At 42.6% G+C, this 23,823-nt stretch overlaps 1 long non-coding RNA gene across 4 annotated transcripts in view; it reads left to right on the top strand.

Moving 5' to 3' along the window:
* Positions 1 to 4,456: 4,456 nt before the first annotated feature.
* Positions 4,457 to 23,823, top strand: part of LOC131517076 (uncharacterized) — a 216,257-nt gene continuing 196,890 nt past the window's right edge. For all 4 annotated transcript variants that reach the window (XR_009264371.1, XR_009264370.1, XR_009264368.1 and 1 more), the window contains exon 1: positions 4,457 to 5,223. This is a non-coding gene — a long non-coding RNA (uncharacterized LOC131517076). The remainder of the gene's footprint in view (positions 5,224 to 23,823) is intronic.

Genomic DNA, 23,823 nt, shown 5'->3' with positions numbered 1-23,823 from the left:
GAATCCTGTTTGTTTGACCTTTGATAAACTTAGCCCTTAGAAAAGTCAGCTTTTTTGGAAGTGGTTGCTGCTCATGCTCCTGAGTGCTGAGATTTTTTTCAGAAAATGTATGAAGATGATTTTGTGGTTCTTTTTTTAAAATTAGAGCAACATCTCAGAACGGCTGTTGTGTTTTATTGCCACAGTTTTGCCTTGCAGATTTAAGAGCAGTTGTGGAATGAAATTCATCATTTTAGGAGCAGATCAACACTGGGTCATTAAACATTAATTTAACAAGTAGACATTGTTTTGTGCCTGTTCTTTGAGGGAGAACAGCATATCCTTCATGACAGATGCCTGGCGGATGTACAGGAGGAAGGTGACTTGGGATTGAGAAGTGGAAGAAGCATTTTATCTATCATTCGTGAACTTCCAGGGAAATGGAAGTTAAAAGAGAACAGGGTCTGGGTGTGGTAGGCCTGTTGGGAAGGCAGCTTTGGGAATAGCCCAAATTCCTGCCAGATCTCAGATGAGCTGTAGGTGGGTGGGGGTAGGGAGGCGGGCAGCTGTTCCCAGCGGGGCGAGGGCTTAAGTACTTGCCCACGGTCTGGATTTTGAAAAATTCACTGGGGACAAGGTTACCTGCCGTAAAAATGCCGGGAAGTAGGAATTCCCCAAGAACCTCTTCCACAGACCTTTATTTTTTTCTGAAAGTATAATAAATGCACCTGGGAGGCGACAAAGAATAACCGATTTGAAAAAGGTACAGAGGGGAAAAAAAATAGATCCCTGCAGGAGAAACAGTGCATTGGCTGGTTTCTCATGCGGCCCTTGAGGGCTATCGCCTGTCCTAGAAAGGCCCTCCCCCAGCAGGGTTGGCTCCTTTGCTTGGTCATTTCCTCCTATTTTTATGCTTATTCATCCTGTGGCCTGCGTTCTCCTTGACGTGCCTATTTCCCACCTTCCCCCCCCCCCCCCACCCCAGCCCTCCTGCGAAGAGAGATAACATTCTGCGGACTTAATTCTCATCTGATAAGTTTTATTTTTAACCAACCCCTACATCCTTTCTTCTTCGCTTCTTATTTTCAGGAGCCCCCACGCTTCTTGGCCTTCCCTGGTGTTCTCAGAAGGTGTGAGCCGAACGTCTGGTTACAATATACGGCACCGGGGGTTTTCCGTCCTGGAGCAGCCGCTCAGGGTGCTGGGGACCTGGCTCAGCCTGCAAGGGGAGGGAAACTGTCTCCTCTGCACATGTTCCTGTTTTTAACTGGGCCATCCACTCTTACCTTCTGCTTCCTCTCTGGGCTGTCTGTACGTTTCCCTTTGTCAGTACATTTATGTTATCTTGATGAAGGAAACACGCTTTAAACAACAACAAAAAAAAGACAGCTGTGACTTGCCGTGATTAGCGTGGACCGTCTTCCGTCCGCAGTGGCCTTGCAGCCACTTATGGGTCCCACAGCGTAACGAAGCCCTGACTTGACATGATGGTCCTTGGATTGAGATGAATGAAAGCAGGCAGGGTCCACCCGGTTGAAAGGAAAGGTTTTCGTCCTGGTTTGTTGGTCACGCGGCCTCTGATGGAGGCTTTCCCAAGCAAGTATGCTAGGAGTAAACCGATCTCAGCTATGGAAGCATATACACAGACTTTATTTTTCTTTTTAGCTTTTGGCCCGCCACTCCCCACCCCTCCCCAAATAGGACTAAACATGGTTATGGCTGAAAGTCTTCCACATAACAACACGAGGGTGAAGAGGAAGTTTTTAACCTGGAGAGGGGAATGGACTTTGCAGTTACTGTGGCTGCATTCCCCAGAGAGGGTTGTGCATGGGAATGCCGCTCAAGACTTGAACTTCATGGCCTCCAACTGCATTTTGTTCTCAATGGACCAGTTGTCTCTCAAGTGTCTCAAGCGTAGCTCTGTCATGCATCACGTATAGAGTCACTGCATTTCCTGTAACGCCATAGAAGCACTGGAAATGAAAGCTAGAATAAAAAAGATCTGTGATACGACTTTATAATTTCACAGGATGGAAGACGATTACCAAAGGATTTAAGAATACTGCTAATAAAATGTAAGCACTTTATCATGGCGTGCCAAGCGGGGTCCGGGAGGAAACAGATGACCCACACAAGTTAGGATAATTGGAGAAGAGTTGAATGGAGGGACTTTTTACCAAGGTGGAGAGGGTGTTAGGGAAACCAGAAGAGTTTCCCTTGCTATAACAGCAAGTGGGATCACCCCAGGCATGAAGGGGTGTGGGGAGGCGGGGAAAGAAAGTGGTGACCAGAACCAGAGGCAGGGTAGAGAGGCTCCCTGACAGGGGCTGGGATCTTCACTGGAGGAACCCAGCTGGCTCGTGAGACTCTGCAAGAAGGGAGCCAGGGGAATAAGCCCCCCAATCCTGCTTTTTCCTCTTCAGACCTGCTGGAGCACACCCTTGGCTAAGCACATCTGGAAGTCAGCAGTCAACAAAGCCTACTGACAGAGGCACGGGTCAGGCTCCTGTGGCCCAGGCAGGGACATAGGGGTGGAGAGTGTGGAGGGGCAAAAAGAAGTAAACACAAATGGCCTCCAGAGTTCTGCACGATCCAGCCCCTGCCTACCCCTCTCTCTTATGGCCTATGTCTTACTACTCTTTGTTTTCTGTGTTTCTGCAACACTAACATTCTCCTGTTCTTCAAATAAGTCAGGTCTTTTCCCGCCTCAGGGCCTTTGCACTTGTTTCCTCTGCTTAGAGCATTCTTGCCCTACAGCTTTGCCTGGATACTGATGATCTCAGCTGCTTAAAGAGGATTTCTCACCCTCCTGTCTCACCCTCAAGTCATATTCTATCTCACTAGCCATTTCTATTTTTACATTTAAGAGAATAATGGAACAGGTTTTTTTTTTTTTTTAATGTCAATATTTGCATTGTGACACTTGTTTGTAACTGTTTAAACTCAAAATGAAAAATTTAGATATTAGCTTAAAAATCTGCACGGGGTACCTATGTTTTACAAATTCCATCTGAGTCTGTGTAAAAGTGGGCAGGACTGGTAGTGCCCAAGGGCTCAACGGGAGTTGTGTGAAGGAGTGAGTGGTCCTCTGCCTGTATACAGAGGCAGCATGCCTGTGCTTTTTACCATGGCCGCCAATGCTGTGTGTCTTTCTCCACAGGGACCTATAAAATCTCCCCCAAGAGCTTCAGAGAGATTTTCCCCCTGCTCTGATGGCCACACCCTGACTCATTCTAACTCGTGTGGATACAGACCAACCAAGGATTGGTTCCACCTAAGGATTTGGAACGTGCGCCAGACCAGGGTGACTTTCCCTTTCAGAAGGGCCCACCCCACCCCTTTTAGGCACCATGGGAATCGCAGGGAGGCCGGAGGCACCAAGTCTGGGTGGGAAACATGTGAAGATAACTTATGGTAAGCTCTTGCAGCGTCATCTCAGGGAAGGAGGGGTGTGAAGGCATTTCTGATGGCTTTCTTCCAACTGCCACGACCATCCTGACTGAAGCTAGAGGCCGGGGCACATGCGGTGGTATCTGACAGGGCAGACCATTCTGATGAGTGGGGCCTCTGCCCCACAACTGTTGGGTGTTTTCATGATCACCCCTACTTTTGGGGACAGATACATCAGTTCAGGTTTGGAGGCCAGGATTTTGCTCTATATTCTGCTGTTAACTGGTGGACAATTGTTCACCCTCTAGGTAGCAGTCTCATTGGTGTTGAAATTCAAGAGCAAGTGTCATGGACATCCAAGAACAGGCTAAGAGGAGTGGAAGTCTCATTGGACTAGCTCTGAAAGCCTAGAAAGTAGCCAGGGACTAAGGAAACTCTCAAGGCAGCCACACCCCTCACCGTCTCTCTCCTGCTCCTCCTTCTCTTGGCTGGAGAGTCTCTTCTGGACCATGATACCCTGGCTATGTGCCATTCCAGCTGCTTTCGGTTTTCCAATTCTGAAGAAAAAAACACGAGTTGCAAAGTTCATCTTTTGGGGCCAGACCAGAAGTCTAGGCTGACCACCCTATGGTCAGGCATTTGCCAGTGCTGTGGATGGAGGGCATGGGGTAGAATCACATAGTTCCCTACAAGGCTGTTTCTTCAGAAAGGGGATGTGGGCAGTGCAGGCCCTTCCAAATCGCACAGGGTCACACTCACTCTTTTCATCTTTTTAAAAAGCAGAAGCAAAGTGATTGCTGTTACTTGTCCCTTAAGAGGTGAAAGCTAGATTTTACTAAAAATCTACTTAAATGATGGTACACTGCCTGTCTCTTCACATGAGCACTGATTTATGAATCAGATTCACTGCTTGACATCTGAGGTCTGAGAGCATGAGACACAGGAAATAGGTTTCGGTTAGTGGAGAGCAGAGCAGAGGGAGGCCAGGCTCCAGGAACTTGGAGGAAGGAGGGTAGGGGGGTGGAGGGTGGTGCCCTGCTGGTACAGAGCTGAAGATACTTTTCCTCATTTCACACCATTTCCCAAGGTGGGCTCTACCTCATCCCTCACCTGACTCAGTGGTAAAATGTGATACGTGGATGAATAATGCCTGACCCTGACTGAGCACTTAGAGCTACACAAATTAGATCATGTTTCTAAAACCCACAGTGGAGCCTGGTCTTGGGGGTGACCTATATGCATGAAAGTTATATTATTATGAAGTTTCATTTGCAAGGAGAACAGCTACATCATGATCATTTCTTTCCCTATTAGGTTATGGCCAGCTGCTTCTTTAAAAAAAAAAAACAGGACTCTATTAGACTCTGTATTAATGTAGGTTTTAGTTAATATTTTCCCCAAATCTGAGCCACGTGTTCCCATTAGGGTGCCATGAAGGGAGAGCTCATCATAAAACCTATATCTTGAGGCTGGGGCAGCCACGCCCACCATCTCGAAGGAGAGGCATTAGTGGTGGTTAATCACCTGTAAGGGCGCCTTCGTTCCTTTGCAGCTGCTGCTCCTTTTCCTAACAGCCACGCTCATGCTTGGAGGCATTCTTAAAGGTCAGCTGTTCCTCCCTCAGCAGCTTAAAATTTCCACCACTCATGGTCAGTTGTGTTTCCCCCCCGCCCCGCCGCAAAACTACTATGGCCGCCCTTGAGCCAGACTACCTGTCCACCGCGCGCAGGGTAAAAAGTGTGGTAGGACAACTGCCGAAGGTCTGGACCCATGAGCTAGTGCTGCTGTAATGTTTTCGAGCTTGGAAAAAGTGCAGCAGCTCTGACATAAAGGAAGAAAACTCTACCCACAAAGGTAGGACCCTTGGTTTCAACATTCTTGGGTGAACGATGCTGGGTTTTGGGTGATGCACAGCACAAACAGGCAGGGAGAGCTGGAAGCAGGTAAGCACAGCTCGAGGCGTTGTGTGTCTGTGAGATGGAGGCGATTCTCTTAGAGGCTGGGACAGCACTGGAGGTTTGGGGCCCGATGTTGTGTTTATCATTAATACTTCACAGCTGCCTGGCAGATAGTCGGGAGGCCACATGGTAGATTGGAAACAATGTGGACTTTGGAGTCAGGCATGATTTTGAATTCCAGATTAGCTGTTGGTAACCGTGCAACCTCTGTGAGGTATCTAACCTCTCTGTGCTTCAGCTTTCTCCTCTGGAACCTTGTCTCCACTCCCTCTGATGATTATAGCATAACTCACTTACGAAGTGTTTCCTGTCCCTGTGAATCCGGGCTTGGCTAGCTTAGAGGTTTTAGTGCCCAAAGGACAAATGCTTCCTCCAGGAGGCACAGTGATATGTCTATTGAGTGTGGATATTGACAGAGCCACCTGGACACTCATAGCTGCAGGAGTCACTACCAGGCAAATGGACAAAAATGAAAAACAACACAACCCACGTGTAAGACCGGAGTGATTGATGAAACTATCAAGGGAACGTTTCCTTGCCCAAGGAGGATGTAGAGAAATATGGATGGCAGATGTCTAGGGCTTCCCTTGGGTTCCATCCTGTCCTGGGACTACTGTGTCCATAATCAAGGTTAGCAAAGTGCTCAAGTGGCACTCCCTAGGCAGTATTACCCAGGGCTAACCCCATTGGGAATAAGGGTTTAGGGTACTGAGCCAGGTAAAGAGCCCCAGACAGCTAATGGGCTGGGTGAAGGAAAAGGGGGTGCAATAGCGAGTGAATACGTTAGTTACCAATTTACTGCCTCTCAGCTCCAAATGGGCCCTTCACTGCCTTGATAGCGGAGCCACACTGTAAACCTTTCTCCTTTGCCGTCCGGCGCAATGCCAGCCTTTGCCAGTAGAGGGTGCTGGAGGGACATGGCAGGAAGCAGGGGCACCTTCCCGTTTGAAGTGAACTCCCGTTTGGTTGTCAGTGGAATGTGTAGGACACAGAGTGGCGCTTACCCTCCAGCAAGTTGTGTTGCCAGTGCCCAGCCTGGCTGATTTGCTTGCGGGCACCCAGCAGGAGGCCTCACAGTGGACCCGCCTCAGCTCACCCACTTTGGACCAGGTCCCGCCCTAGGCATCTAGAGTGCTTCTCGACTATCTAGTAGGCTGGAGACTTGTCCTCTAGGAGATCTGAATCCCACTATGGGGAAGGGGCTGCCCTTCCAAGTTTGTTCCTTCGTTGGCTGCTCTCCCTCTGCCCTGTTCTCTATTAGTATATATTCTTGTAGATATTTCCTCGTATTAATCTTCCCTGATCAAATTCCTATGTAGTTTCTGTCTCTTGCCTGGACCCTGAGTGATAGAATTGGCACTGGAAGTGGTCCCAGAAGATAAATACCACACACACGCGCGCACACACACACACACACAAATGGCATTTGGGGATTTGTCTAGGCTTAAGTGCAGTGCTCCGCTCCTTGCTAATGGAAAATGGGATGCTGGTAATATCTGGCATGCCATGGAATCCCAATTAATCAAGCTATCACTTGTGGTTAATTGTGATGCAATGTCACTGGATGCAAATGCCTTGAGATCTCAAGCAAGTGCTGGACTTGACTGTTAGAGCAGTAATGAGGACTAAAGAACAGAACTGTGGAGGTGGATTGCCCTGAATATACTAGAATATTTACAGAGAGGAAAGGACAAGTTCAGGCTCGTTAGCTCTCAGCTCAAATCACGATGTGACTATAGGAAGTCAGAGACCTTCTATTAGAGCCCTGCAAGAGTGATTACTTCTTGTAGTCACGGGGCTGATACTGCTAAAAATCAGGTACAAAATTTAATTGTGTGGACTGTAGAGTTGTGAGTGCTAAATTCACAGTGTGGCAAGTTTCTTTCATTAAAGTTTAGGGCATTAATAGGAAAGAATGGGATCCCAAAACTTGGAATAGAAATGTCTGGTTAGACTGAGAAAACTAACGATCTTGAAGCCCAAGTCACCCCAAGCTTCCCTCGTCAGTGGAAGTATCTTGTCTGCCAAAATCTGAAGAGAGGTGCCTTCCTTTGCTTGAAACCTACGTGCTCACCTCAACCAGGGCAGATGTCTTGAAATGGGATGTCATTCTCCTCAAGACCCACCACAGCCATCCTTATTACCATTGGCTGTATCACTAGGGTCAATTCTTAGCATGCTCTAGGGATGGAGATATACTGAGACCTGAGGAAAAAGTAACCTAGACACTACACAAATAGTAAGATTTTGCTAATCAGGAGAAACTTGGCGAAATTGCATTGGAATGCATTCTAAGGGTGTTAGACCTACTGTGGTTATAAGTTTTCCTTTTTTATATTTTTATGAGGCTTTTTTGCATTCTGTATTTTGAAATTCTGGGGATAATGCACATCTGTGTGTGACTATTATGATCTTTGTGGATTATAATGTTTTAAAAATAAAAATACACCTCTTTGTCTTCTGTTAGTGATGTCTGCCTCAGACTGTATTGTCTGACATTATTATTGTGCTCCTCTTGGTATTTTTCTGGTATGTGCTTTTTGGATCTCCTTATTTTCAACTTTGTGGTGCCATTTTATTTTAGGGGTATCTCTTGTAAATAGCTCCTAGCTTTGTTTCTCCTCCTACAAGCCATCTGTTGGAGTCACAGACATGTTTGGATTGACATACCATATTTTACCATGCTTCTTATTTTCTTGATTTGTTACTTTTCCTGTCTTTGATTAACTTCTTATTTGTTTGCTTTTGTTCCTGTTCCTGGTTTTTTTTTTTTCCTCAGGTCATTTAGGAACAATACACTGTATTTTCTAGTAGTTAATGTTACATTTTTGATATGCATCTAAATATTTTTCTATCTTCCAGACTTAATCAGAATCTATAGCTTCCTTTTGTACAAAATAACCATGTCTCCATGCTTTTAGTTCCTTCTTAATTTCATCCACTTCTCCTATTAAGATAATCTCGGGGGTACCTGGGTGGCTCAGTTGGTTAAGTGTTCGACTTTGGCCCAGGTCATGATCTCACCAATCATGAGTTTGAGTCCCGTATTAGGTTCTGTGCTGACAGCTCAGAGCTTGAGGCTTGCTTCAGATTCTGTCTCCCTCTCTCTCTGCCCCTCCCCCCATCAAATATATATATATATATATATATATATATATATATATATATATATAGTTATATAGTTATATAGTTATATAGTTATATAGTTATATAGTTATATATAATATGTATATATGTGTGTATGTATATATGTATATATATATATATATATATATGACAATAGTTCTAGGGTTATTTTTTTTTCTGTAAAGAAGTTTTAGAGCTTTTTTATTTTGGTTTTTAATTGCTTTGATTACCCTTGCTTTCTATATTCGAGGTCTTCTTTCTGGATTTATCTTTTTCTTCAGTGAGAGAATATCTCCTAGTATTACAGAAGGTGTTTATGGATGCTAAACTTTAGATTCTTGTGTATGTGGGTATTTCCACTCATTTGAGTTCTGCTTTGGCTGCTTGGTCCATCAACAACTGAGATTTAGGTTAAGACCTCTCGTTAAGAATGTAGATTTTTCTATTTCTCCTTGTACTGTGTTGCTGTGGCTTTATATATTGAAGCCATTTTATTAGACATACAGTTTTGGAATTTTTAAATATATTTGTGAATTGAACTTTTTGAAAAATCATTGAGATTAATTTTTCTGGTAATGCTTTTTGCTTACAATTTATCTTGTCTGGTGTTTATAGAGCCACCAGAACTACCTTTTTAAAAAATTTTCATTTTCAGGGGTGCCTGTGTGCTCGGTCAGTTGAGCGTCTGACTTCAGCTCAGGTCATGGTCTCGCAGTCCGTGAGTTCGAGCCCCACATAGGGCTCCGGGCTGATAGCTCAGAGCCTGAAGCCTGCTTTGGATTCTGTGTCTCCCTCTCTCTCTGCCCCCTCCACCACTCACGCTCTGTATTTCTCAAAAAAAAATAAATGAACATTAATAATAATCTTCATGTTGAATATGGCTCTCTTATATACTGCATACAGTTGGATATTTTCCTTGTGTACATCTAATATAATCATATGTGCTTTAAATGTATATTTCAGTTAACTTTTCCCCAACTTTTGATTTTGAAAAATTTCAAATCTACAGAAAATTTGCAAGGAAAACTACCAATTAGATTCACCAATCATTGGTACTCTGCTAAATTCTGTGTATGAATTTGTGTGTATGCAAATGAATTTGTGTGTATGAACTTGTGTGTATGCAAATGAATTTGTGTGTATGAATTTGTGTGTATGCAAATGAATTTGTGTGTATGAATTTGTGTGTATGCAAATTGATAAGTACATACACTTAAGTATTTTTTGAACTTGAGAGCTGAGCCTTTATTTCTGAAGAACCATGGACCTTCTCCTACCACAATATAATGATCCACTTTGGAATTTTAACATTGATACAACATTATCATCTAATAGTTCATATTTAGATATCCTCAATTGTCCCAACGAGGTCTTTTAAAAACTTTCCTCCACTCAGGATCCAACGAAGGGTCTTGAACTCCATTTAGTTTTCGCTAATGTAGAACAGAGACCCAGACTTTTTTTGTTTTGTTTTGTTTTTCCATCTCAGTGTCTGTGTGTCTGTCTGTTGTCGATCTCTTTTTTCAAGAATCCAGCGTGGTGGTTTTGCAGGATATTGCTCTATTTGTATTTGTCTGACTCCTTCCCTCTTTAGGTCTGGGTAAATATTTCTGGCAGGAATACTACACAGATGATGCTGTGTTCTCATCAGTGAGTGTGTTAGGGGCGAATAGTATAGTTTATCCTGTTATAATATGTTTGATCCCTTGGTTAAGGTAGGTGTCTTTCGGGTTTCTCTACATTGTGGTCCCCAGCAATCTCTTACCCCATATTTCATCTTCCGTTGGTGATTTCTACTGTTGCAAAACAATGGTTTTCAATTTCTATCTTTCCTTCTCCACCTGGTTGTTGGCATTCTAAAGAAAAGCTTTCCCTTTCTCTCTTCTCTGGCCCCATCCCTTTTAAAATAAAGTTTTAGGAGGTGCCTGGGTGGCCCAGTTGGTAAAGCACCCGATTCTTGATTTTAGCTGAGGTCATGAGCTGGAGCCCCATGTGGGGATCCACCCTGGGTGAGTCTGCTTGAGATTCTCTCCCTCTTCCCCTGCCCCACCCCCATGTGCATATGCATCCTGTCTCTCTGTCCTCCCCCCCCCCCCAAAAAAAAAAAAGGGTTCAGGATCAGGGTGGATTTGTGGATGAGTTGTTGATTCAGTATTGTGATCAATTCCTGTCATTAATCATTTTGAAGTTAAATTACCCATGGTCTGGCCATCTTGAGGTCTTTCAAGCTCCCAGTATCAGGGGGGCCCATTCTGTGACATTACCCACCAGGTGTGAGAGCACTTCTTTACTCTCTGGTCAAGATCTTCAGAGCTTCTCTTTTAACTTACCCTGTCTCAGCCCTGAAATCCTTCTTTTCTCCAAGATGTCATAATGTTCAACTGAGGTCTGGATGCTAGAGGCACTTTGGGTACAGAGAGGAGGTTGATTCCAGCTGCTTTTGTGGAAAGCTAAGAAATCTCAAGTTATACTAATGCAGTTTCTTTTTTTTAAATGTTTAATTTATTTATTAGAGAGAGAGAGAGAGAGAGAGAGAGAGAGAGAGAGAGAATGAAGTTGGGAGGGGCACAGAGAGAGGGAGAGAAGGAATCCCAAACAGGCTCCATGCTGTCAACATGGAGCCCGATGGGGGATCCATCTCACAAACCTTGAGATCCTGACCTGAGCCAAAATCAAGAGTTGGACATTTAACTTACTAAGCCACCCAGGTGACCCTATACTAATGAGGTTTCTAATTCTATCCTAATACTACAGGATTTTTTTTTTCTTCTGTCCACCTTTGATACTTGTACCTGTCTTCTCCCACAATGAGAACCTGGGTTCCCAACAATATATTTGTTCAGTCCTGTGATTCATTCAGAATATTTCATAATGGCTTCATCAACAACAAACTAAGTCACTTAAAAAATTTCTTTGCAGCTTTCTTTTTGTCCTTAGACTAAACTGTATTCCATTGAGGGTGTATTGTCAGAGTACTGTGCTCAGAAATAGTTTGGATTAGTATTTTTCCTTCTGTGTAATTAGGTGTATAATTATGAATATGGCCAATGTGATAGATGGTTGGGTTCTTTTGTTTCTATTTGCATTCAACTTTCATGTTTTCCCCATTCATGTTTAAATTTATTTTTTGAATGCATAAAATATTAACATGGTTCAAAAGTCAAAACTATATGAAAAGGTATACTTACAAGTCTCGTTCCTTTCTCTATCCCTTCTACTTTGTAGATACCAACCCCCTGTACCCCCATAGGACACTGATTTTATTTCTCATTTATGCTTTGTTTTTCAAAAATAAGCATGCTCATTTCTATTCTTTCTTCCACAAAAGGTGATAGGTAATTTTTTTGCCTCTTGGTTTTTTTCATGTATAAGGTGATTATATATATGTGTGTGTGTGTGTGTATACACGTATATGTATATATGTATATATGTATATGTGTATATATACATATATATACATATATATATATATAATTTTTTTAATGTTTATTTTTGAGGGACAGAGAGAGACGTGGCACAAGTGGGGGAGGGGCAGAGAGAGAGGGAGACACAGAATCCAAAGCAGGCTCCAGGCTCTGAGCTATCAGCACAGAGCCTGACGTAGGGCTTGAATTCACAAGCTGTGAGATCATGACCTAAGCCAAAGTTGGATGCTCAGCTGACTGAGCCACTCAGGCACCCCGATTTTCAGGATATATATTTTTAAGCTGATAGAGATTTTCCTCATTCTTCTGTATGTTTCAATTAAATAAAGTGTGATCACTTTTTCATCTGGCTTAAATCTAACTTTACTTTGTGCTTTGTTCTCCTGTGTTGTGGAACTGTTTCCTGCGTCTGTTAATTTTTTTAAAATTCCATTTTTCCTCTACTAGTTTAGGCATTATACACTTTTTCTATTCCTTTTACATCTTATCCTAAAAATCACAACCTATCAAGTTGTGGTATCAACATAACAAGTCTAAAGTTAATTGGTAACTGTACCCTCCTTTCAGAAAAGTAATGACCTTTCTATAGTTAGAACCCACAAGACCTAGTTTATGTGTTCAAGTTTTTTTTACATGACTTCACAAATCCTTTTCACTTCTCTGATCATCAATTTTGGATCATATTTGCTGCTACCCAATGGGCATTTGTTAGATTTTCCTTTGTTTGGGTGATAAGCTTTTTGTTTTCTGAAAATGTCTTTATTTCACCTTGGTTCTAGAAATATTTTCACTCTGAATTTTAGGTTGATCATGATCTTCAACATACTAAAAGATTATTCTGTTTTCTGTCTTGTTGCTGTCAGTCCAACACTCTTTTTAAGAAAATCTGTTGTTTTTTCTCAGATTTGATATCAGAGTATCCTCCTTGTCTCTGGTATTTGGAAGGTTATGCTGTATCTAGGTATGGACTGATTTTTTTTAATCACAATTAGAATTCACTGAGCTTCTTGAGTCTGGATTGGTGAAGGAAAATTCTCAGCCATATCTCTTCGAATGTGGTCTCTGTGCTACTCTTTTCTTTTCTTTTTTTTTTTTTTAAATTTTTTTTTTTTAAATTTTATTTTTGGGACAGAGAGAGACAGAGCATGAACGGGGGAGGGGCAGAGAGAGAGGGAGGGAGACACAGAATCGGAAACAGGCTCCAGGCTCCGAGCCATCAGCCCAGAGCCCGACGCGGGGCTCGAACTCACGGACTGCGAGATCGTGACCTGGCTGAAGTCGGACGCTTAACCGACTGCGCCACCCAGGCGCCCCTGTGCTACTCTTTTCTTTGGGGACCCTGAATACCCTTGACTTTAACATCTGTACCTTTTACTTCTTCCTGGTTTTCCTGTTTGTCTCCCTGGGCTACAATCTGGATAACTTGTTTTGATTTTTAACCCTATTCATGATCTTCTGTTGACTCATCGACTGAATTCTTCACTTTGGTTACCACATTTTTTTTTAAAATTTTTTTTTTTTAACGTTTATTTATTTTTGAGACAGAGAGAGACAGAGCATGAACAGGGGGAGGGTCAGAGAGAGGGAGACACAGAATCTGAAACAGGCTCCAGGCTCTGAGCTGTCAGCACAGAGCCCGACGCGGGGCTTGAACTCACTGACTGAGAGATCATGACCTGAGCCGAAGTCGGCCGCTTAACCGACTGAGCCACCCAGGCGCCCCTCACATTTTTTAAATCCAGAAGTTCTACTTGATTCTCTTTCTCATTTGCAAGATCACTGGATAAAAATTTCCTGTTCCCTGCAGATGCATAGCTTACATGTTTCGTTAAACATAACCAGAATTCTTATAGTCAGGCCAAATCTTGTGTGGGTTTGTGTCCCAGGGTGTGTGTGTGTGTGTGTGTGTGTGTGTGTGTACGCGTGCATGTGCACACATGCATGCATACATGACTGATTCTGCTTTTCTCCCTGAAGATAACTTGTTTTTAGCCTACATCCTCATCATCAATTCCAGACTATTGTACTCGGAACTATCTCTAGGAACCGGTGGAGAACTAGACCAAAGCTACAGTCTTCCAGAGAGCATTTGAGTTGGCTTCTGCTTGGCACCTGAGGGTGATTGCAGTCCAGGACCACTCTAATCCTACTTCAAGCCTTGAGTTCTGGGTCTATCTCAGTTATAAGATCTCACAGAAGGCCTGGATTCCTCTGGTTCTTCCTTCTGTTTGGGTCCTAGTTTATTGAGGTGACAGTCTCCCATTAGACATTCCATTTTGTGTGAGTCTTAGCTTTGACATGTGGCCCTTTTGTGACCCAAATTCTTTAGCAATGCAAGTTCAAGTCTAATGAGAGCAAAGCTTTCCTCAGGACAAAAGTGGCTTCTGTGTTCATTTATCTCTGGAGTTCCCTTTGTTCTGGTTATTTCTAACTGTGTTGTTAGCACCTCTTTCTTTTAAGAAACATGTGTGGGTTTTTTTTTTTGTTTGTTTTTTTGTTTGTTTTTAACATTTTGCCAAGAGATTTTTAGGTTTGTGTTTGTTTGTTTTGTTATCAAGAGGGCTTGTCCAAATACCCTAGCCTGTTATTACAGAGGCTCTGAAGTCTTACGGTTTCCTTTGACGATTTATTTTCTGACTTTTGAAGGGTGGATATCCTTGAATTTTTGGTCTTCTGGTAGCACTTTATTTTCCAGTGCTGCATGTGTCTAGAACATATATAAAGTGAGAGAATGAAGCTATTCTGTGCCAGGTACCTTACTGAGTGCTTTATAATTAGTTCTTACAACAACTTCAGGAGATGGGGTGGTGGTGGTAGCTATTGTTTTTCCCACTTTATATAAGAGGAAAATTAGGTTCAGTAACTTTACCAAGGTCCTCAAACTAGCAGGTGGCCAAGCCATAGCCTCAAGCCAAGGTCTGATGCCACAGCCCGGGCTCCTAACCACTTCATCCCGAAAGGTCCCCATTTATAGCAATTTAGCAAGTTACGGTAATCAAAATCATTACAATTGTCATCACAGAACTCAATTTTGACTTTGTATACACAGAAACAATTCTGATTCCATATGTATAGATCCTGTAATGTTGATGGCATTGTTAGTCAAAGTCACGATTCTTCTCAATCCTTAGCTTGAGTCTATGTAATGTTCGCAGGTCTGTGGGTCTCACCTCAACACAGTAACGCAGACCAGGTCAATCTTCAGGGCAACACCATTGGTTCTTTCTTTCCCTATGCATTTAGTGCAGAAGGAGGAAATAGGCTCATTTGCTAAGAGTGCCATCATACTGGAATCTTGTGTTATGCAATCTGTTTTTTAAAAAATAAAAAGCTATTGAGGCCATGAATTTTCCTCTTTGACTTGGGCCGTTCCTGTGGGGTTTTATGAAATTTTACAGTCTAGTGGTTAGGGATGTGGGCCTTAGAACTAGGATGTCTGGGTTCAAATTCTGAGTCTGCCACTAAATACCTCTGTGACCTGGGGCAAGCTATTTGAGCTCTGTGTGTTTGTTTCCTCACCTGAAACATGGAGATAAAGGCATCTACCTCATAGAGTGATGAGGATTAAGTATAAAGTAGTGTTAAGAAAAAGTGACACACAAGTAACAATTAAAAGCTAATAGTTAATATTTTCATGATTTCTGAACAGTCTGCAACTTTAGGGCTTATTTTTTTGTTCTTAACCAAGAATTTTGTTAAAATTTTCTCGTGGTTGATAAGTGCATATTTTGTTTTCGCTTATTTCCAGTTTTATTGCATATTAGGCGTCTTAAAAGGCTTTCAGTAATCTATCCAAACAAATTTTGTTCCAGAAGTATTTGAGAATGTCTGTTTTCAGAATACAAAGTTAGTAGTATACATACATGTCTCTATTAAATCCTCTTTGTTCATGTTAAGTTTTTAAACTTTTTAGTCTACTAGATCTGAAAATCAAATTCCCCACAAAATCTCTAGATACATGTAGTTTGGGTTTCGGTCTGTCTCTGTTTCTCTCTCTTTTATTTCTTTTTTAAAATTTTTATGTATTTATTTTTAATGCTTATTTGTTTTTGAGAGAGAGAGACAGAGCATGCACAGGGGAGGGGCAGAGAGAGAGGGAGACGCAGAATCTGAAACAGCTCCAGGCTCTGCACTGTCAGCACAGAGCTCGATGTGGGGCTCGAACCCACAAACTGTGATATCATGACCTGAGCCGAAGTTGGCGCTTAACCAACTGAGCCACCCACCCAGACACCCCATCTGTGTCTCTTTTAAATACTGCTCTGTAGTTAGTGGATTTTTCTCCTCTCTGCTCAGGGAAATATTTTCCTATTCAGGTATCCCTTTTCTTCCCTTTCCTTACTGTTCTCTCAGAATACCTGAAAGTCAAATTCAGGCTTAAGATTTGAAAGCTGTTTTTAGGAGCCAGAGGAGCCCATGATGGACTGAGCAAGCACTCACTGGCTTGTCGTTAGCAGAAACGGCCATTACCATGTTGAGATACTGAAGTGAGAAGGTGGTGGAAACAGACGCTATTTAAGCTTCTCGCCCTTGTTTATTTTTAAACCATACTATATCTTTGGCTTGAAATAATACAGCAATCTTTCTCTTCCTCTTGGAGCCTGAGGAGGAAGCCCAAAGAACCAATGGAAAAAAAGATTCTACATGAAGAGACAAGAAGAGGTAAGAACATTTTCCCAAACCTTATTGGTCAAGGGCAGCCCGCTGTCTCATGGGGTGCCTCTGCGCAGGTTGTGTTCCTGAAGCTCAGGAGAGGCGCCTGCTTATTCTCGGGCTTCTGTAAGAATTTCCCTCTCCACACTCTAACCTATGAAAGTAGCTAGGCAGCAAGGAGATAAAAGTGCTGAGGATGTGACTGTTTTCTTGCAACTCTTTGTCTCTTTCTACCTACACAGAGCAAAGCAGCTCTCCTGTGGGGATTTAGCTTCAAAAGCGAAGCATTCTTGTCTGCTTCCCGGCCTCCATTATTAGCAGTAATGGAAGGGCCCTGTTTTCTAAGGCTACAAAATCAAGGAAGCACAACCTCTGCATTTAACTACCCGTGCCGAACCTCCTGCCTTGAATGCCTTCCCCTTGAATCGAAGGACTTTCAAGGTTGCTCAGTGCAGGGTTTGGTATTGAACCAGGAAAAGGAGTCGATTTTACTGGCAGACTTTCTCTTTCACAGCTCTGAACTTTTATTCTTACGTGGGCATTGTTTTTTGTTTTGTTTTGTTTTTTGGTTTGGGTTTTTTTTTTTTTTTTTTTTTTTTTTTTTTCACAAGGATGACCTCCTTGGTCCACTGTCAGCTGGATTTGTGTTTTGTTTTTGAACTGCTGATCCAATCGTGGCGATGGGTTTGTCTTTTTACCTCGGAACTAGAGTATATCTGAAAAACAATTATAGTATAGGAGGAAAAATCTTGACTCGCCTGTCTTTTTACCTGCCAAAATCTTAGCTATTCAAGACAAAATTAAACACTACTCCATTTTTATTCTTGGTCTTAATTTCCCATTACACTATGCTATGAATTTCAAGGAACTCCTCACAAACTGCGTTTGTAGCTCCTAATGAGCATGTTTGATTTCATTTGGTTCTGTATACGCCTTTGGGGAAGCAAAGTACCTGGCCGAATTAGCTTTCAGAAAGCAGTTGCGTAATAGCAGTTGCATAACTGAGTCATTCTCATTCTGGTTCCATCTCTGATTGCCAGCTATGGTTCTGCCACCAATTCTAATGTGTTTGTGTTTTCTTAACACACCACCGAGCTATTCTCTGACACCAGTTGGGTGTCTTAGAATTGCACTCAATTCTGACACTACCTGGAGATAGTGTCAGATCCCACAGATTGAGGGCTCAGTCCTACAAGACTGTCCCCACTAAGTCCCAACTTCAGTCACCAATTAATCCATGTTGTCACTTGGGCTTCTGAACAGTTGAGTGAGGAGTTGCAACAATCGCTTCCTTGGGTTTGATTGATTGGCTGGAACAGCTCCTAGAATTCAGAGAATCATTTTACTTATTAAATCGCCAGTTTATTATAAAAGGGTATAACTCAGGAACAGCCTGATGGGAGAGATGTACAGGGCAAATCCTCTCCAAATCCTCTCCTTTTGGGTTCTCATGGAGGCTTCATTACTCAGGCATAGTTGATTAAATCTTCTGCCATTGGTCAATCTTCAGCCTCTCCCCTTCTAGGAGATGGAGGGGGTGGTGATGCAGTGGGAGTGAAAATTCTAACTCTCAACTGCTTGTTGGCTCCACTGGCCACCAGCCCCCTTCCATAGGTGCTTTCCCTGAGTTGCTTCATTAATGTAACACAAGCTACCTTTATTGCTCTCATCACAGGAAATTCCAAGGGTTTTGGGAGCTCAGTGCCAGGAACAGGAAGAAGGGCGAACACACACATTTCTTACTATAGATCACAGTGTTACAGTGATCAGATCTAAAGTATTGTTGCTGTTTAGTAAAGTGGTGTCCCCACCTGAGCCAAGCAGCCATTGAGCAAAATAGTGTATTTCCATTAGCTTCCCTCGTAGGGCTTGTGTGTGCATGTAGCAAACTGCGTTTTGTTTTGTTTTAAACATGATTGGGGGTACCTTTCCCTGGTGTCAGAGGGCTGGGAGGAGGTACTGCCAATATTGGCCTCTGCCACTCTTCCTTTTCTCTTTGCTGTGGCTGCCCTTCTCTTGATGGACTAGTGGCATGTTGAGTTGTAAGTACCTACTGACTGTGTGTAATCCCTTCCTACAGGCCCAAGAGCCATTCTATTTCTTTGACCACTTGTCTCAGCCATTTTTAATTTCTAGTTTAACTCTCTCAAAGGTCTTAGCTGCTAGTGTACTACAGCCCCGATTAATAACATAATCATACCACATTAATAGATGGTCCTTTCAATTACAGTCATTTCTAGTATCATATATAGAATGAAAGTTTTTCTTCTCTTTAGGCAGTGGCTTGGAAACCTTGTCCAGGTTACTCACTTGTACTGTAGCCATGAGTCGCACACACAGAGTAGGGACACCAAGGCTTTTCTTTCCAGAAATCAGCTTTATTTGTGCCGGCATGGGCTCAGGGGGCTAAGACCGAAAAGGCTGAGCCCCGAGCACCGTGTGGGGTGGGGCAGGGGGTGGTTGCCTTTTGTGCAATTTTTGCTCCTTTGTCTCCCACATATGGTAACATCCAGTCTGAATGGGTAGTCTATGTTACAAAGTCATGAGGAAGGTCACATGCACACACATACAGGTTGCCTTCCCTTGTGAGGTTTTCACCTATTCTTTAGGGAAGGGCTCCACCACAGTATCGTCTACTTTGTGTGTGAACAATATGCCTTATGCCATCATACACACAACACACCATTGATTATACAGAAAAAGTATGTTCCCCGAAGAAATGTCCCATCTAATTGATTAGGCAATGTATATCCATATGAAATACTCAGTGATACATGACGGTGGGATATGAATCAATATTATCTAAAGAAACTCTTGATCAGTGCTCATTATGCTGTAAGTCTTCATGAAAAGAACAAATTGGGGTTGGGAGACAGATAGTCTTCACTGTCTTCCAGCCAGCATCCAGGGGGAGGCTGAGGCAGAAGGACATGAGCAGTACAAGGCTCCCTTTGGGTAGACCACGAATGAATGGGGAAGATGAGGTTGACACCAGCAGGTGGGGGTAATGATCCAGGGAATCTGGGGTATTAATGTTGCCTCAATGTTGAGTCCACAGGGTGGTTGGGGCTGAGGACACTTGGGTTAAAATAAATCTAATTTCCACTCCTTCCTTTCCATTTCTGTGGCCACTATGAAAACATAGGCCTCTGCCATTTTACATCTACACTCTTCTCTCTGTAACAGGTTCTCTATGGGTTGCCTAGCCAGCTCCAATCCATTCTGGTCCACTGCCAAATTAGTCTCTCTAAAATGATGCTTTTGTCATTGTGTTAGAAACACTGGAAAAAAGGAGATAAACACACTGACTGGAGCTTCCAGGCAGGAGTGACGGAGAGCACAGCGATGATCTAGGGGAGCAGGAGACCTTTCCCCTCCTGTTCTCCAATCCCTTCTTCACCATTACCTCACAAATGTATAACACCGAATATGACTTTCATAAACATCCTGGTATGCTGTTTGAGCTCAACCCTACCTTTGTTCTTTTTTTTAAAGCTCATTAAAAATATGCATTAGCACTGGGAGAAATCCTGAAGGAACATTATTTTAACAGCTAGCTTCTTAAGTAACGTATAGCTTAGTAAAAATTGGTAGCAAAAGTTCCATCAGTCCACAGATTTTCAAATAATAGTCATATCAGTATCACAGATGTGTGAGGTCATGAAACAAGGATTTAGGTGCACCTATTTCATAAAAAGGAAAGAGCAAAGGAGGCCTATAGGATAAGGAAGGGAAAGAGGCAGAGGAAGAAATATACTTTCAGATAAAGTGTAACCCCTCACTGGGGTGGGAGAGGGAAGGTCTGGAGGGTAAATGGCATTGTCTTTTGTACCCAACACCCTGTTATTCCTTGCCAATGTTGATAGGATACAATTCCCAACTCCTCACTCCTTCCGAGAAAGATAGTTTCCTTGGGCTGAGGACAAGTTTGCATAAATGGCATGCCTATGAGCTATTATCAGGCCATACTCCTAGCAGCTGAGAGAATGGGTATACAACCCCGTAAAAATGATTTGTGTGGGACACTGACAGCATCAACTACAGCCCACCCTATTCAGATTCACTGCTTCTCACATTAATTCATTTCACTAAAATGAAGATTCTCCAGGATTCTGGTTGGTCACAGTTTCTAGGACCACTAAATAATACAGCTCCATTGGTCAGCTAGTCCTGAAGTCACAACTAATACTCATCATCTCTCTTTTTTAATCATTTGTTCTAGATTGTTCATACCCTCAGCTATCACTTTTGCTGGCTTAGATGTCTTGTTTGATGGGATGACCCAAACTCTCATCCCTGAAGGGTCTGAGCCCAAGAATCAAAGTCATGTTTTCCTTGTTTTGTTAGCTGATCATAGGGAACTGCCACCATAAGGTCCTCAGGTATAAGCCAAGGGAAAGCATCTGTTCATGACTGGTAGGTGTCATGGAAATCTGGGCTATTTTTGCAGATTCGTTGTGACCTTTGGGCCTGCTTTGAGACTGATACCAGATGTCCCACTTTAATTGTATGGTGGATTGCTTCTGAGACTATGTGGGCCATGATGGGCATTCATGGTACATGGTCACTCGATGTCCCCTGATGAGATGCTCCATCTCTAGCATGCCAGGAGCTATTTTTCAAATAGTACATGATTCCCTCTGCTCCTTGTACATATAGAATGCTTATGATCTGTGCTGTGTTCTCTACTTGGAGATTGCCTAGACTCCACAAGATAATTTTGTCTACCTCTACTACATTAAATTTGCCCAAAAGTGTGACCCAAGTGTCAGAGTTCTTGTATTGTAGTCTGGATCTACTCTGGGCCCCAGTCAAAACTGTAAGCCTTCAGAATCACTTGATAAAAGAGTCAGAGCAGTATTCTCAAGTATGGATCATACTGCCCACAAAAATCCAATGGGCTATCGAGCATTGTATGTAGGAGACACAAGATATAATATATTGTCCTTTACTTTGGGGGTGGAATCCTAGAATGCTCTGGAGCATTAGACCTCAAAACTTTGGAGGTAACAAGACTCTGAATGTTGGTAGGATTTACATCTCACCCCATAAACCTCATATATCTTACAAAGACATCAAGAATCCTTGATACTTGTAGCTCATCAAGAATGGCTAACATGATGTCATCAATATGCCAGATCAATGTGATGTTCTACAGAATGTCCAGATATTTTAGATTGCTTTGGGAATATGATGTGAAAGCAGGAGAATTAATAATCTAGGACAAGACTATGAATATACATTGTTGTCCATCATATGGGAATACAATGAGATTCTGACCTTTCCTCTTGATAGGTAGGAGAAAGACCGCATTAGCCAGATCAATACCTGCATGCCACGTTCTGTAGGCTGTGTTAATCTTACCTGGAAAAGCTGACCACATCTGGCATAATAACTGCAATTGGGGCTACTGCTTGGTTAGATTTGTGGTAGTGTGCTGCTATCCACCATAATTCATCAGGTTTTTATAGGGGGCATACTGGTAAACTAGAATAAAAATAGGAATGTGGATCATCACCACTGCATCATTTAAGTCTAAGAGTGGCCCTAATCTAATTTTCTCTGGGAAGCAATCTTGGTTTTTAATTTATTAGTTTTTCTAAAGCTAGGGATACCTTCAGGGGCTCTCATTTGACCTTTCTGATTACAATTCTTTTACTCTACTGTTTAAGGAACAAATCAATGTCTATTGTGAGAACTTCATGGATTAGTATGTCTATTCCATTTACATATTTAAGAATTGCAGTAATCACCACTAGGTAGGTCTGTGGATTCGGTAGACCCATTGTGACATAAGTAGGATTGGGTCTGAAATCCATTTATTACCTAATGCCAAATATCTCTGCTGTAACAGGAGATCAGAAAGGTGCTTTAGTTTTCTGGGTATTAGGGACCCTGTGCACAGCAGCCCTTTAAAGATCTGGGTCCTTGACTTCTTCCCAATAATGGTTATCTGACTAAATGATTATATGCATCTTCTAGGAAGGACTTTGGGAATCACTACTATATACGTTTGTTGTGATATTGAAGCATTGTTTCCTCTTAATATAATTTTTACATTATTTAAAACTTACAGAAAAGTTGGAAGAAAACAAAAAATTTCTGGATATCTTTTACCCAGATCCCCCATATGTTAACATTCTACTACATTTGCTATATCCTTTTCTATATACACAGATAGATGTGTGTGTGTGTGTGCGTGCGTGTGTGTGCATAGAAATGTGTATATATACAAACATGCATGTATTTTTTTCTGAATTGATTAAGGCTAGCACCATGATTCCCTTTTATTTCTAAACGCTTCAGTGTGTATTTTCTAAAAACCAGGAATTCTCATATATAGCCATAGTACAATGATCAAAACCAGAAAATTGACACTAATACGATACAATTATCTAAACTTGCTAGGGCTCTAGAATTCATCCTGCTGGATGGTCTTACCATCTTTTGGTGGTCTTAGACTTAATTCCAGATTTGGGGGGCAGAGAGACCACAGAAAAAAGTAAGGGTCTTGGAAGTTCAGATGGGGTGTCTGTAATAGTCGGAGGCTTCATGATTAAGTTTCTGGTTAGTGCATGGCTCCAAGATAGCAACATCCACAGGAGCCACAGATTGGATGTTGGCTGAAAGGCCTGGAGCTGGCAAACTCCTCAAAGCAGAATCTGGCTCCCCCTGTGTAATGTTAGCCCCCAACTCCATAGTCCTCCAGCCAGGCTGAAATCCTCAGGGTCTGGCTAATTGCCATGTGCATTGCTAAGCCATTTCTTTTCTCATGCTGTTCTTTCTTTCAGAGTTGCTTGATTTCCGCACCCCCCCCCCCCCTTCCCCTTATGAGTCTTCTGAAATACAACTATGTTGTTAAGGCTGTAAACAATGGATCTCTCTGTGGTTTTTCTTTTTTTTTTTTTTTTTTTTTTTTTTAATTTTTTTTTTCAACGTTTTTTATTTATTTTTGGGACAGAGAGAGACAGAGCATGAACGGGGGAGGGGCAGAGAGAGAGGGAGACACAGAATCGGAAACAGGCTCCAGGCTCCGAGCCATCAGCCCAGAGCCTGACGCGGGGCTCGAACTCACGGACCGCGAGATCGTGACCTGGCTGAAGTCGGACGCTTAACCGACTGCGCCACCCAGGCGCCCCTCTCTGTGGTTTTTCAAAAGCATCATTCCTAGCTGGGCTACATCTCTCCCACTGGGTTGTAAGCTCTGTGGTCCATCATGTTACTTGAAACATAGCAGAGTTGAGCAGAACTGTCTTCCTTCCCCCTCTCCAGATCCTAGCTTGCTCAGCTTC

The sequence above is a fragment of the Neofelis nebulosa genome, chromosome 7 (assembly GCF_028018385.1).
Source record: "Neofelis nebulosa isolate mNeoNeb1 chromosome 7, mNeoNeb1.pri, whole genome shotgun sequence".
Taxonomy (NCBI): Eukaryota; Metazoa; Chordata; class Mammalia; order Carnivora; family Felidae; genus Neofelis; species Neofelis nebulosa.
The sequence above is the reverse complement of the archived record's forward strand: the minus strand, read 5'-3'. Positions and strand labels throughout refer to the sequence as shown.